Source organism: Dermacentor silvarum, chromosome 11 (genome assembly GCF_013339745.2).
Source record: "Dermacentor silvarum isolate Dsil-2018 chromosome 11, BIME_Dsil_1.4, whole genome shotgun sequence".
NCBI lineage: Eukaryota > Metazoa > Arthropoda > Arachnida > Ixodida > Ixodidae > Dermacentor > Dermacentor silvarum.
In genome coordinates this window covers 119,930,811-119,946,175 of record NC_051164.1, presented here as the reverse complement: position 1 = coordinate 119,946,175, position 15,365 = coordinate 119,930,811, and positions in this window count along the sequence as shown.

Sequence of the window (15,365 nt, the reverse complement as noted above, 5' to 3'; positions counted from 1 at the left end):
CACGTGCATCCACGGCAATAAGTTAGTCTGAAGAAATTTTTTGCGTACTTATCGTAGTCGTCGCTTTCTGCTTATCGCTACTGCACTGTGACATTGACGGAGGATCTTCGCTTTGTCGAACGTCAGCGGCCTTGCCTCCCCAGGTCGCTGGCTTTAGTTTTCCGAGCGCGGGCTTTCTGAACGACGCCTTGGGGAACTTGAAAAGGGTCGTGGGCTTGGTGATCGGTAGCGGGCGGGCGCTGGTGACCGTGGCTGGTGTTGGTAACCAGCAGCTGGAAGTTGACTTCGCGACAAGTAATCTTCAATGTCTAAGGGTCTTTCCCCATTGCGGGGGCAAGGTGCATTGACAGAAAATCCACGAAGGCCGACTCGCCGATATGGGCACCATCTGTACATGTGTCCAGCCTCTCCGCAATGGAAGCAGAGTGGCGTCCTGTCGGGTGTGCGCCACACGTCGCTTTTCCGTGGTCTGTACTCTCCCTGGAAAGATGCACTGCGCGGAGCCGGTGGGCGGGCATTGAGGGCTGCGAATGATGCAGTCTGCACGGCAGGCTGACGCACAGTGTCAGCGTATGTTGGTACGCGGCGTTCCTGCAGTGGTTGCCCGAGTGAAACAGGCTGCACCTCCGGTTGCGGTTCCAACATGGCATGCCTAACTTCATCCCGAATGACGGCGGCGAGCGAAGAAACACTAGACGCGGCTTGCGGTTGCTGCAGCTTCCGAAGCTCTTCTTTAACAATAGATCGCACCAGCTCTCTCAACGCTTCGGTGTTATTGCCCACGCCTGGCGAAAGAACGTCCACAGGGGCGCTGCTGACATCACGGTTGTAGTGGCGGGCGCGCTGCTGCAGGGCCTTCTCTATCGTCATCGCCTCGGTGCAAAACTCCGCAACAGTACGTGGCGGGTTGCGAACCAACACAGCAAATAGCTCCTCCTTCACGCCACGCATAAGATGGCGCACTTTCTTCTCCTCGGGCATGTTTGCGTCGGCACGTTTGAACAGACGGGACATGTCCTCGATGTACATGCCAACACTCTCATTGGTGCGTTGATTCCTGGCTTGCAGAGCATTCTCAGCCTTCTCTCGGCGATCGGCGCTTGCGAACGCAGCAAGCAGATGTCGCCGAAACTCTTCCCACGATGTTAACACCACTTCGTGATTCTCATACCATGTCTTTGCTGAATTCCCCAACGCGAAGTACACGTGGCGATGTTTCCGTGCCGGGTCCCAGCCGTTGACATCTGCGACCCTCTCGAAATGCTCCAACCAATCCTCGACGTCTTCGTACAGGTCACCGTGGAACAGCTCGGGCATGCGCGGCGGGTACACGACGACCTCGGGTGATGTCGGCTGGCTAGTCATCGTTGTGGCGTCAGCGGAAGACACCGTCCGTGTGGCCGTAGCAGTGGGAAGCGGTCCAAATTCAGGCGGGTCTCCCCGAAGTCGGCGACTGGCGCGCTGGTGCACTGGAGTCAGCTCTCCACATTCCAATCGCTGAGGATCAGGACTCCTGTCTCTGGCACCCAGGGGACTTCCAAACATACCCAGCACCTCCACCAGAATGTAATGGTATTTCGAGGAGTGAAATACAATAACTGGTTTATTAAGGGCGAACTTGTGCCCTGAAAATATCTATGTACACCAAAAGTTTTCAAGAATGTTCCACACGAGCGTCTCTGCGCCGAACGCACTTCTTCCTCTTCTCCCCGTGATGGTCCGCGCCACTGTCTCGTGCGCATGCACGAGCGGCATACATTGTGCCACCCCACGAAACCAAGCAGGTGCGCGAGACGTAGCAGACGCGCTTTTGACAGAGTGGCTCGCTGGCTACCGATGTAGAATACATGCTTAGGGGCAGACTTGCAGCAATATTACTTTGGTAACGTGAGATTCTAGGTTACACTATCCCTCAGCTCTGGCTTTAGTTACATGATTAGGTGTGTTTAGTTCTGGTTAAATATGTTGATTCAGGTTATTTATGTCATGCACAGTAAGCTTGTATTAACCAGACTGCTCTTAAGGACCACCTCGACCTTTAAAAGTAGCGAGCTCCGAAAGGGCGCAGCGTTTCAAAATTTAATGAAATCATTCTTATATATAATTAATCAGTATTGTAGAGATGAATGGATAGTGATAACATGGCCAATGCCCCACACATGGCTGTGTTAGGTACAGTATAGCAGCTTATATTTTGAAGGAGTTTTGGTAGGTTAGCATGTTCCATAAGCGAGGGTGGATCTTATTGGCCCACCTTTGACATGTGTAAAGGTGATGCCATTGAAGCTTAGCCTTCATTTTCTACGTTATGTTCGATTAGGTCAGTTTACCTTGGCGTTAGTTTATAGATATTTCATTCAGCATAGCATATTACTTTGGTAACGTGAGATTCTAGGTTACACTATCCCTCAGCTCTGGCTTTAGTTACGTGATTAGGTGTGTTTAGTTGTGGTTAAATATGTTGGTTCAGGTTATTTATGTCATTCACAGTAAGCTTGTATTAACCTCGACCTTTAAAAGTAGCGAAATCCAAAAGGGCACAGCGTTTCAAAATTGGCCCGCCTGTCGCTGAGGCACGACTTTGAATAATTAGGTCACAACTCTAGATCCGCGATACAAGTTGACTGCTCGTAGGCGGGCGGCACATGCAGCGATCGTGTGTCGCGGTGGTTCACCTGGCTTGCGTACGTGTTTGCTCTTCGCTGCCAACGATGTCAAGAAAACCAATTGCATTTCCATTTAGACGCGACAAAACTGTACAGACGTTAATTGTGTTGACGAATATAGGTGCTTCATTACGATCGAGCTGCGGCTGGATTGCAATGCGCCGTCGGTTGCAGGTCAACGTTCTAGGCCTAGTGGCTGATAAAGGTATATCAAGTGGTTGATATACCTTTAGTAACATCGTTTGTGTAAAACGAAGAAGCGCCGAGCACTGACGTTTGTTTGCAGCAGCTTGGTTGCGAATACTAAGTATTCCGATAGTGCATGCAGAGCAGAAATCTGACTCCGACGCATTGCACGGTAAATCGGGCGCAAAGCAGTTGTCTCCGAAACACGACGGAGATCGCTGTTGCTCAAATCTATTGCTTGTCTGTGAAACCACATACGAGCCACAGCTGCAGGCAACGCAACGAGGATGTCGTCTGCTTCGATTAGTAAACATCGTTGTTACGGCGAGCTTGCACTTTGAGTTTGTGAAGTGCTGCCGGCAGTTGTACCACGACTTGTTTTGCTTCCATTGCACAAACGTTGGGCGGAGGCCATCCCTATTGTGGACATTGTAGCGTCCACCGACGACGCAGCGTGGGGCGCTTCGTTCGGCGCTCTCAGCTGGTGCCTTGGCGCCGGCTGTCGAAGGAGAAAATAAAAGAAGCGCAGCGCGTGCTCGAGGCGCAAGCTTGGCACGCGCAGTGTCGTTCCAAAAGCCAGCCACGCTGGTCGTCGCAGCCCCGTCGCTCGGCTCGCCGCCTTCGCCCTTATGATCAGGGAACGACGGCACGGCTCGTACAGCCGCCGTCACGTCTCTCCTACATTGGTGACCCGGGAGAACACGCGTTCCACCGAGCGACACGCTGCCATGGCTCACTGGCCGGAGCCGCAGTTCGACCCACCACTGCCGCCGTTCTCGTCCAGCTACGTCGGCGCATGGTTCGCTCAGTTCGAGGTGGCTCTGGAGCTTAACCACATCTGGATCCAGGAGTTCAAGCACGCGGTACTCCTTGACGTCCTGCCGCTTGCTCTCCAGCTCCACCTCGGCGTTCCATCGCCTGGCCCGCGACCGTACGACGAACTGCAGCAGCGTGTGCTCGACTTCTTCGGCGCTGCCTACCACCCACTTCCAGTGGCTGACCGCATGGTGCGCGAATCGCTGCCTGGGTTCCCACCGCCAGCACTACCCGCATCTCAACCTGTGCCCGGAAGCCACCACCAGGCAAGCCTTCCTCCATCGACTTGCCCCGATACCGTCTCGGCGACCACCCGATGCGCTACCGCACAGTCCCCGGCCTCCGGCTCTCTCAAGGGGTCTCTTTCGTGCGAGTACGCGCACAATGTTGTCGCCGAGGGTATCGTCACGACCATGACACCGGCCACGTCATCGCCTTTCTCGCCCCCAACGATGGCAGGCGACAGTGGAGACATCACCGACCCAACGCCGGCTACCGTGCCGCATGCCCTTGGGTCTGTCTCCAACGCCATCGCTCCTGCAACAACGGCACCCGACCCTTCCACGCGGTCTGCTGAGCCGGTCTCCGAGGCGGCGCGCGAGCTCTGTACCACGCCGATCCCACTGCCTCCGACTCTGCCGGCTACCACCACCGCGGACACGGGTCACGACCTTCAGCGACCCTCACTGCATCCCACGTCAGGCGTCCTCAACGAACCACCGGACGCTCCTGCAGGCCTTGACCCCCCTTTGCCCGGTCAGCTCGTGGCTCACTCGCAACGTATTCCGTCGCTATGTACCCCGCCAGGCTGCGCCGCGTCCACCTGCACTGCTCGCATCGTGGTCCGCCCAGCACTTCAACTCCATCGGTCGTGCGCGCACCCTACGCACCATGTAACGGTGCGGCACGTCATACGCCACCGGCAACGCTCGCACTGGTACCGTCGATGCGCCATTCGCCTCAAAAGCCTACCAGTTCCTCCTTCCTCAAGACGCATGTGCCGATTCTATCGTCGGCTGGACGCGCCCCTCCCAACAGCGTCCGTTGCGGAGCTCCCAGTGCCGCCCGCCTGAGCTCTGCGCGGCAACCCGGTGCCTTCAAGTTCACAACTCGGACTGGCCACGGACACTTTTCAATCGCGATTTAACCGGCTTGTCTTTTCGACGTTCCGTCTGGGCGGGGGGCCCTGTAGCGCCCACCGACGCCGCAGCGTGGGGCGCTTCGTTCGGCGCTCTCAGCTGGTGCCTTGGCGCCAGCTGTTGAAGGAGAAAATAAAAGAAGCGCAGCGCGTGCTCGAGGCGCAAGCTCGGCACGCGCAGTGTCGTTCCAAAAGCCAGCCACGCTGGTCGTCGCTCGCTCGCCGCCTTCACCCTTCTGAGTAGGGACGACGGCACGGCTCGTACAGCCGCCGTCACGTCCCTCCTACAACATCACCGCTGAAACGGTTGCCAGTGCCTTCCTGTACCATTGGGTTGCCCGCTTCGGGGTGCCTTCCATGATCACAACGGACCGTGGCTGGCAGTTCGAATCCGCCCTCTTCACTAGCATCACTTAGCTCATCGGTGCCACTCGCATACGTACAACGGCGTACCATCCCATGAGTAATGGCATGGTGGAACGCTTTCACCGTCAGCTTAAGGCAGCGCTCACAGCAACCGAAGAACACAGGTGGGTAGAGGCGCTCCCGTTCGTCCTTTTGGGCATACGGTCCACTCTAAAAGCAGACATTGGCTGTAGCGCCGCTAAGCTGGTCTATGGCATGACACTCAGGCTGCCAGGGGAGTTCTTTGTGCACGGCTCAGACGAGACACCTACGGCTTCCAGTGGTTACGCACTTCGTCTACGCGACATGATGAGCAAACTTCGTGCTGTGCCTCCGCGGTATCCAGGGACGCGGGCTGTACATGTTGAGCCGCGGCTCACATCGTGCCCATACGCGTTTGTGCGACATGACGCTGTTCGGCGGCCCCTTCAATCAGCATATGATGGACCGTTTAAGGTCCTCCGCCGTGGGAACAAGCATGTCACCATCGATAAATGCGGCCGCCAAGAGGTTGTGTCGCTTGACCGTGTCAAGCCAGCACACATGGACAGTGACGCCGCCGCGGTGTCTCCGCCAAGAGAACCCCCCACCTTCACCAGGGCCCCCAGCTGCAGCGCAAGCTCCAGAGGTGCTCACGCGACGTACGCAAAGTGGGACGGTGCTCAAGAACCCCTACTCGCCTGGACCTTTGATCACTCTGTTCGGCAACTCGCTAGGGGAGAGTGCTGTAGTGGCCGCGAGAGGGCCACAATGTGCAGGCAAGGGCGAGCAGCGAGCGCAGCTACGAAACCTTTCTAACCACCATACCAGTTGAACCCCGCGCCCCCGTGTCCTCCACTCTCCACCAACGGTGACGAGTGGAAAAGGCGAGCAGCCCCAAGGGAGGCTGAAGCAAAATAAAAATAAAAGCAGTTAACAGTTGGGATTCACGCCGTCGAGATGTCTCTCTCTCTACTCCGCGCGTACTCGCGTCCCAAAAGACCCCTCTCCGTTCTTAACCACTGTTTCCTGGTTTGCACCCCTCCTGCAGTCCAAATATTTGATTGACAATTTTCTGGTCCGCTTCCTCCATTTTGTGTCAACATTCCTCATGTACAAATAACTGAAAACTTTCATTGCCCACTGCTTTTCTGCCATTACTTTCAATCGCTCCTCAAATTCTATCGTGCTGCTGGCTTCCCTGCCCTCAAATGACGTCCATCCCATGTCACCCTGTACCCCTTGATTTGGTGTATTTCCGTGTGCTCCCAGAGCAAGTCTACCTACCCCTCGCTGCTTAACTTCCAACCTTGCTCGAACCTCTGATCTCATGCACAGTACTGCATTGCCGAAAGTCAAACTAGAGACCATCACCCCTTTCCAAATCCCTCTCACCACTTCGTACCTATACTTTTCCAGTGCCATATTTTTCATCACAGCTGCATTTCTGCTACCTTTAGCCGTCACATATTTTTCATGATCCGTTAGGTACTCAGCCCCATTGTTTATCCACACTCCAAGATATTTGTACTTATCCACCACCTCCAGCGTAACCTCCTGTATCCTATGCTCGCTGCCCTGATTATCATTAAAGGTCATTACTGCCGATTTTTCTTTACTAAACTTCAAACCTAAGCTATCTCTCTCTTTACCACAGATGTCCATTAATCTCTGCAAGTCTTTCTTGCTGTCAGCCATAAGTACAATGTCATCCGCATACATCAGTCCTGGTAAAGACTGTTTAATCCATTCTCCTTGCTTGAAATAGGAAAGGTTGAAGCCAAGTCCGCTCCTCTCTAATTTTTTCTCTAATCCTTGTAAATACAGCATGAACAACAGAGGTGACAGACGGCACCCCTGCCTAAGCCCCTGCTGTATCTCTATAGGCCCAGATACCTTGTTTTCCCATTTTATAAGCACCTTGTTACTTTTATAGATATCTTTTAAAAGATTTCTTACTCCATCTTCCACCTCTAGAGTGCCCAGTATGTCCCACAAATCCTTTTGGATTACACTGTCATAGACTCCCTTGATATCCATAAATGCGAGCCATAGGGGTCTGTGTTCCTTTTCTGCTATTTCAATACACTGTGTCAATGAGAACAGATTATCTTCTAACCTTCTTTGTTTCCGGAACCCATTTTGTAGTTCCCCCAGCACCTCCTCGCTCTCCACCCATGCCTGCAGTCTGTCCTTTATAATCTGCATCACCACCGTGTAAACCACTGACGTCACTGTTATGGGACGGTAGTTGTTTATGTCGGCTTTGTCCCCCTTTCCCTTATATATCATGCTCATCCTGCTCAGTCTCCACCCGTCGGGGGCTTTACCGTCCATTATCATTTTGCTCATTGGCTCTCTTAATGCTTTCTTAGATTTTGGGCCCAATGTATTTATCAACATAATTGGGATGCCATCAGGACCTGTCGAAGTGCTACTAGGAACCCTCTTCTCTGCCCTTTCCCACTCGCTTTATGCCAGTGGAGCCACTGCACTGACTAGTCCATCCTCACCTGATTGAGCACATGCTATGTTTCGTTCTTTAAATTTATCTGTCATCATTGTTCTTATATGTTCCATTGCCTCATCTCCCTCTAGCCGAACACCTTGAGCTGTAACTATAAACCTCTGCTCTATGCTGGTCTTATTACTCAAGGAGTTGAGATGTTTCCAAAATTTCTTCGCTGCTTTTCTATCCTTTTTGTTTACTTCTGACAAACATTGGCTCCCCTTTCGTCTGATCTTCTCATTGATCAAATGGGATGCTTCCCTTCTACGGTTTAAAAAGTTATTCCATTTTCTGCCTACATCAGCTTCTGGTTCATCCCTCCGCTTTGAATATATCTGTGTTCCCTGGATGCTTCTTGACATTTCTCTATGGCCTTCTTAACCTTGTAGGAAGAATGTGACGGCGGCGAACGAGCCGTGCCGTCGTTCCTACTAAGAAGGCGGCGAGCCGAGCGGAGGCTGCCACGTCCAGCGTCTCAAGTTCCTGGAACAACACTGCGCGTGCCGAGCTTGCGCTTCGAGCACGCGCTGCATTTCTTTTTATTGTTTACTGCCTTGACAGTCGGCGCGAAGGCACCGGTTGGGAGTGCCGACCAAAGCGCCCCGCGTTGCAGCGTCGGTGGGCGCTACAAGGCTCCCCGCCCAGACGGAACGTCGATGAAGGAAGTGAGAGAAAGAAGCTAAGTTGGATCTTTGTACTCCAGTCTGCATCTTAGGTTCACCTGTGGCTGGAGCACGCACAGACGTCCTTGAGGCAAGCGGCTCCGGCAGTGTGGCATTCGATGTTGGCCTTGCAGGGCTGTCCAATACGTTTCCGGCGATGGTCTGTAGCTTGTTGCAGGTTTTGCCATCCAGCGAGTGGACAAACTCGAGAGCACAGTCGCCGATCAGATGGTCCGTGCAGACGCCGTTCAGCTGGGCGAAGACGCACGGCTCGGAGTAGTCGCAGGGCTAGCCGAGGCCGGTGGCGGTGCGGCAGGTCAGGTGCTTGGACGTAGGCTCACGGGCTCGGACGGCTTGTAGAGGTAGCGGCCATCGTTGCACGAGGCCCCGCGAGGCTCGGACTGGGCGTTGCTCGTGCAGGTGTCCTCGAAGATGGAACCAAGCGCGATGGTTGCCTTGGTGACCTGCGCGTCGATAGGGCCGTGCATTCAAAGACGAACTTGCCGTTGTCGGAGCGAAGCCTCTCCAGCTGTTTGATGGCGATCTTAGAGACCTTAACGGGGCCGTCGTTCTTCACGGTGCTTAGGGTGGAGCGGTCGATGAGGTTCTTCAGGAGACGGCCGTTGACGGTCCAGGTGATTGTGGCGCACAGGCGCGAGAGCTGTGGGCCCCTGAGAGGAGGTTACCAGTGTGCGGGATTGCGCGCGCAGTGCGCTGCGCATCGATGCATCACTCGAGTTTGAGCCGCGCAGGCCGGGTTGTACGTAACCACCTTTGCAGGCTGCAGGGTTGTTCGAAACTAATCCCCGAGGGGGACGGCGGGGTTAGCGGAGCTTCTCCCAAAGCGAGCACCCCTGAAGAAAGCCGGGCGTCTAGCCGGGGGTCGCTTGTGCTCGATTTTTATTCCGGTGGGTAACTGGCGGCCGCCTGGCTTCGAACCCGCGATATCCCGCAGCCGAGGAAGACACTCGAGGACGAGGCCACGGCTGCGGTGACTTACGGCACTGCAGCTTGCCAATATCGAACACGGCGTCGGATCGTTGGTATAGGGCTAGTGAGGCTTAGCTGCTGCACGGGCGCCCGATGGAACGGTCCCTCGAGCAGAGCCCGCTGACGGTCCGCATCGTAAGGGTCCGCGGGCCGTAGGCTGTTGGCGTTCCCGAGCCGAAACTGGTCCTCGTAAAAGTCGCTTGAACCATCAGGGCCAGGGTCAAGCCAGTCAGCACTAGGCGCAGGGCCATGATCCGAGGAGTGAGAGTAGCTGACGTGTCACCGCTCCGCGTGGCCGGCGTGTTCGTACCGTGACCGCGCGCTCGCACCGTGGCCGGCGTGCTCGTACCGTGGCCGGCGTTCTCGTAGCGTGGCCGGCGTGCTCGTACCGTGGCCTGGTGAGCGCCTCGGCCGGTGAGCGCCGTGGCCGGTGTGCGCCGTGGCCGATCACGTCCGGGTCACCATTGTAGGAAGAACGTGACGGCGGCGAACGAGCCGTGCCGTCGTTCCTACTAAGAAGGCGGCGAGCCGAGCGGAGGCTGCCACGTCCAGCGTCTCAAGTTCCTGGAACAACACTGCGCGTGCCGAGCTTGCGCTTCGAGCACGCGCTGCATTTCTTTTTATTGTTTACTGCCTTGACAGTCAGCGCGAAGGCACCGGTTGGGAGTGCCGACCAAAGCGCCCCGCGTTGCAGCGTCGGTGGGCGCTACAACCTCCTCATCCCACCAGCTCTTGGGTTTACGTCCTCTACATGTTCCCTTTTGTCCTGACTCGCACCTTAGCAAGCTCTAGCTCAAATAGCCCTGTTAAATTTGCATATGTCCATTCTGTTTTTGTATCCTCTGAAATTACTACCTCAATTTGCTGGGTTGCTATTTCAAGCTGCTTTTCCTAATAAAATATCCCACCTGGTTGTTCATCTTGCCTCCTACCTACTTTCATTTCCCTTCTAAAACTCACCTTAATACGTTTGTGATCACTACCTAGACTTCTGGAGCCATATTCATCTATGGCCATTACATTTAGCCTATCGTGCATCCTATGTGACATTAGTGCATAATCTATCGTCGACTGCAGGCTCCCTACATCCCATGTTACGTGCCCTTCACACTTCTCAGTATTGTTGCATACAACTAAGTCATGCATTTTACACATATCCAGCATCATGTTGCCTGTTGAGTCTGTGTACCCATCCATGTCTTCTATGTGTGCGTTCATATCTCCTAGTAAAATAATCTCGCACCCTTCTCCTAGCTCATTAATGTCACTTGATAAGCATTCCAGCATTTTTTTGTTTTCCTCTTTGGCATTTGCTCCTGTCCACAGGTATACAAAGCCAAGGAGTGTCTGCTCTCCTGCAACTTTCCCTTTTAGCCATAAATGCTCCTTGCATTCCTGTTTGACCTTTTGCCAATTCATACTTTTATGAATGAATGCACCAATTCCACCCCCTTTTCTGCTGCCCTCTGTTCTATTGCAATATTCCCATGCATAGTCAGGATTACAGGGAGGTTGCTCCATGTCCCTAAGATGTGTCTCCACAAACCCGTATACCATCAGCTTTTCCTGCCTTAGTTGCTCATATATCTCCTCCCACTTCAGCCTATTCCTGCCACCTTGCATGTTAATGTACCCTATGTCAGAATGACCTTGCCCCTGGTGCTTTTCGTCTATTTCTTCTCCTACTGATTCTACGTTTCTTGAATCTTGGGGCCTCTCTGGGTCCGTCTTCATCTACACTGGTGGTCTTAGGGCTCTGGGTCCCCCCCAAAAAAGCCGTAGCTTGGCGCCCTATCCTACTACCTACCCTCCAGCCCGTGGCACCACTGTAGTGAATGCCATCCTGTGCAAAAGGGTGGGAGCCAGACTCGTACACTTCCCGGTTTACCTCCGTTATGCCGTAACCAAGTGGTCTGCTCAGACCCCTAATGACCTGGTTAGCCTCAAGCACACTCCGTTCCATCCCGCTAGCCTGGCCCCGGACCTGTGGGATTGTGCATATGGTCACATGCACATTCGCAGAGGTTTCTTTGAGTTCACGCAACCCAACCTCGAACTGTCCGTTTAGGTTCTGGCTCCTTCCCTTCAGCACATCGTTGCGACCAGCATGGATAACGACCAGATTTTTGTGCTCCATGTTGTCCCATACCACCTTCTGAGCTTTTGCCATTGCGTCAACCATGCACTTCCCCGACTAGGCCTCCACCCTCACCCGCCCGTCTGCCTTCACTGTTGTAAGGACACCTCCTCAACCCTAGCTACGTTGGAGTCCCCCACGACTAGGACCCTTCGCTCTACACGTTTGCCTCCCGCCTGCGATTGTCGTCCTCCAGTTCGCGCTAGCTGGTTCTCCACCCGCCGTGCGCCACTGACACGTGACGATGTGCTCCCTGCTGTTCGTCCCTTCCCACCCGGAGCCTGCCGCACTACCTCGCTGTAGAGTTGTGGAACCGCCGTGTTGCCGCCGGCTCTCGCCTGCTGTTCAACGGCCCCTAGGCGTCCCTCCCTGCTCTCACGGCATGCCTCTGCCTGAGTCTCCGCGCTGTCCCCGCCGTCCGCCTGAGCTGACCCGCGATTACGCGCCGCCTGTACCATTAGCGCCTCCACACGCTCTTCCAGCACGGCCCGCTTTTCCCGTTCTTCTTGTAGCTCGCCAGCTATTCGCTTTACCAGGACGGCCTCGGCCCCCTCCCTGTGAAGCAACTCGCCGATCCGAATTTTGAGCTCAATTCGCCGCTCTCGCTCCTCCTTCAGCTCCCTTTTGAGCTCTTCCACACTGGCTGCCCATTCCCCTTCCATCCGCCGCACAGCCCCCTTAAATCCTTCACACGACCTGCACGCCAAGCTAGCCTCCTCAGCGTCGGCTAAACTGGCAAAGTGCGTCTCGTCCAAATAACACCAACGTTTGCACTCCTCGCACTGCACCAGCTCGTCATCACCCCTGTCCTTCCTAGCCTGCCGCACCATTGTCCACCCGACCACCTAACGAGAAAGCCCACCAAGATACCTGAACAAAGCCCCACGGTAAGCCGTACGGCAAACTCGCTATCCGGCTACCTCCGCTAGCTTCCCTAACGCGTTTTAAAACTGCCGCTTTACACTGCTTTCACCATGCAACACGTGCGCCACAACCCGCTTCCAAAAAATAGAACTATTCGCTACCTACTAAGGTCCTACCAAACTGACCAAGAAACTAAAAAAGCATGAAAAACAATATATATAGATAGCTCGGGTACCCTAACACTTCTATCAACCAAATAAAAATAAACAAAAATTGAGCTTATTGATCGGTATGCTGCTCCTGCTGCGCTGAGCTCCACTCGGCCACGACCGTCCTGTTCGGCTTTACTCGAGAGAGTGAACTGTGCCGAACAGAACATGGATGGATGGATGGATGGATGAGGCTGAACCCTTTAAATCGGGCGGTGACATACGCCACCTAGCCATGACTATTAAGATAATTTGTACTTTGTGGTGGGTGAAATTTCACCCCTGCCTTAATTTTATCCACCAATCAGATAACCTCTGTTTGGTTATTTCTACCCGCTTAAAGTCTATTTTGCCTTCACTGTCCCTAAACCCCAATGCTTTGAAAAAATCAGCCCCGTTGCCTTGCACTGTAGGGTTAAGCCCCTTACAGAAAAGTATGAGGTGTTCAGCCGTTTCCTCTTCTTCTCCACACGCACAGCACAACGTGTCTATACCTTGGTACTTGACTCGGTACATCTTAGTCCGCAATACTCCCGTCCTGGCTTCAAACAACAAAGAGCTTCCCCTAGAATTATCGTAGATATTTTCTTTGGCAATTTCTTGCTTGAAAGTTCGGTATGTGCCCAGTGCTGATTTCGTCTGCATCCCTGTTTTCCACAGACCCCTCTCTGTTTCCTTAACCTTTTTCTTAACTGCTGTTTCCTGGTTTGCACCCCTCCTGCAGTCCAAATATTTGATTGACAGTTTTCTGGTTGGCTGTGCCGAACAGCTAGCGCCGTTCGGCACAGCCAAGCGGCCGACAATGCAACTACGGCTGTCACATTCGCTCCCATAGCAGAGCTACAGTAGCAGAGCGCAAGACGCGGCAAGCCGCACCTTTTTTCATAGATTTTCTCACTATAAGTGTGAAACTCTATGCCTTTTTTTATCCAGCAGCCGTATCACTCGGCCACACTCGGCCACAACCGTCCCGTTCGGCTTCACTCGAGAGAGTGTCAGAGCAACCTCCTCTCTTTCTAGAGGAGGCGTTGGTCAGAGTGAACGATGGATGGATGATTTTAGCCACCAATCAGATAACCTCCGTTTGGTTATTTGTCACCATCCCATGTCACCCTGTACATAGCCTCCTCGATAACTCGAGGAGGCTATGCCCTGTACCCCCTGATTTGGTGTATTTCTGTGCGCTCCCAGAGCTAGTCTACCTACCCCTCGCTCAGGGGCGTAGCCAGAAATTTTTTTCGGGGGGAAGGGGGTTCACCGGCCGGACTGGAGGGGGGGGGGGGGGGGGGGGCAAGCTTCCGCTTTCCTCTACGTCACGTGATCGATAATAAATATCGGTAGTTTAAGCAGACTCTATACATGTATTTCTTTGAAATTGTCAAAGAAAGCGCTTTTTGCGAGTGTGCAGACGATTGCGCGTCTTACATCTTAGTTGCAGTACCCGAATGCGCAAGGAAAGAACAGGGGTTAAACAAAAGGGGAGGTTAGGGGCGCGATCTTGTACGCGTTCCAAAATGGAACGGAGGCGTTCCGTTCCATCGAGCCGCACACGATTGGTCAATTTGAACGTCGCGGTTGAAATTGGCCAATCGTGTGTGGCTCGATGGAACGGAACGCCTCCATTCCATTTTGGAACGCGTACAAGATCGTGCCCTAGGTCGTCGGCCTCAGGGGGGGGTTACAACCCCCCCCCCCCCCCCCCCCCCCCCCCCGTCGGTGCGCCACTGTACGAGAGGGTTGCATTTCCTGCGGCAAGTGCATGGGCCGCTGTGTCTTCTGTTGTGTGCGAGCGTGCAGCCATCATTTGCGTTTACGTCAACAGCTAGGTACAGAATATTTCACCGCACAGCATAGATATGGCATGTGTACGCATTTTAAGTAGTGCGTGCAACTCATTTCTGCTTCACTTATGCCGGTGCAAACAGGAAGCGGCCTTGCACCTCACAGAATCTCGACTGATTGGTGTACTAGTGATGCAGGAATGAACTCCAGTCTTGTTCAGTACATAGTACACATAATCAATAACTCAGGACGCGTGAACTCCGACGAGAACTGTCAGCGCCTGCAACAAGAGTTTACTTACGCTCTACTGCGCACAGCAGTAATTCATGCTTGTCGGCTGTCTGTTTCGTGCATTCTGTGGCGAGTCGGTGGAATTTCACTGCTGTCATCAACCCCTTCGTGTGTACATTGATGGTTTGGGATTCCACAACAAAACAGCAACTACCAGCCTTCCGTAATTGCTGGTTTGGGATTCAACAACACAAGAGTACGTAATTACCAGCCTTCGGTAGGGGGGAATCGCAAACAAGAGACGTTTCTCGCGCAGCGAGACCGATTTGGCTCGCAGCCTGTTTTTATGCCTGTTTTGCCGCCTAAGCGGGCGGATTTTTGCAAGATTTTGCCGCTTCCGACAGCTTCGAGACCAAGTGTGAACATCCTGCGCGAGCGCGGCCTAACCGGCACCTGAAGGGAAGCGGCGGAAATGTATACCGGAGATTTCGACCACCTGGGGTCTTTAACGTGCACCTAAATCTAAGTAAACGGGCCTCGAGAGTTTTCGCCATCATCTAAAATGCGGCTGCCGCATTGTTGCTTCATTTGTTGCGCATTTGTTGCTTCAGAATGCGGCCGCCACATTCTCGCCCAAAACTTCACAGAGTGTCAAAGCCTTGACAAACACCGTGGCAGTTTTTTCCATATGCAGACATGATTCGCTGTAAATTACCAACCCAAACGGAAGCGCCCAGGAATGAAATTGTGATAGTAGCACCGGTTTCATGAATTATGTCAGCGCGAAGCGA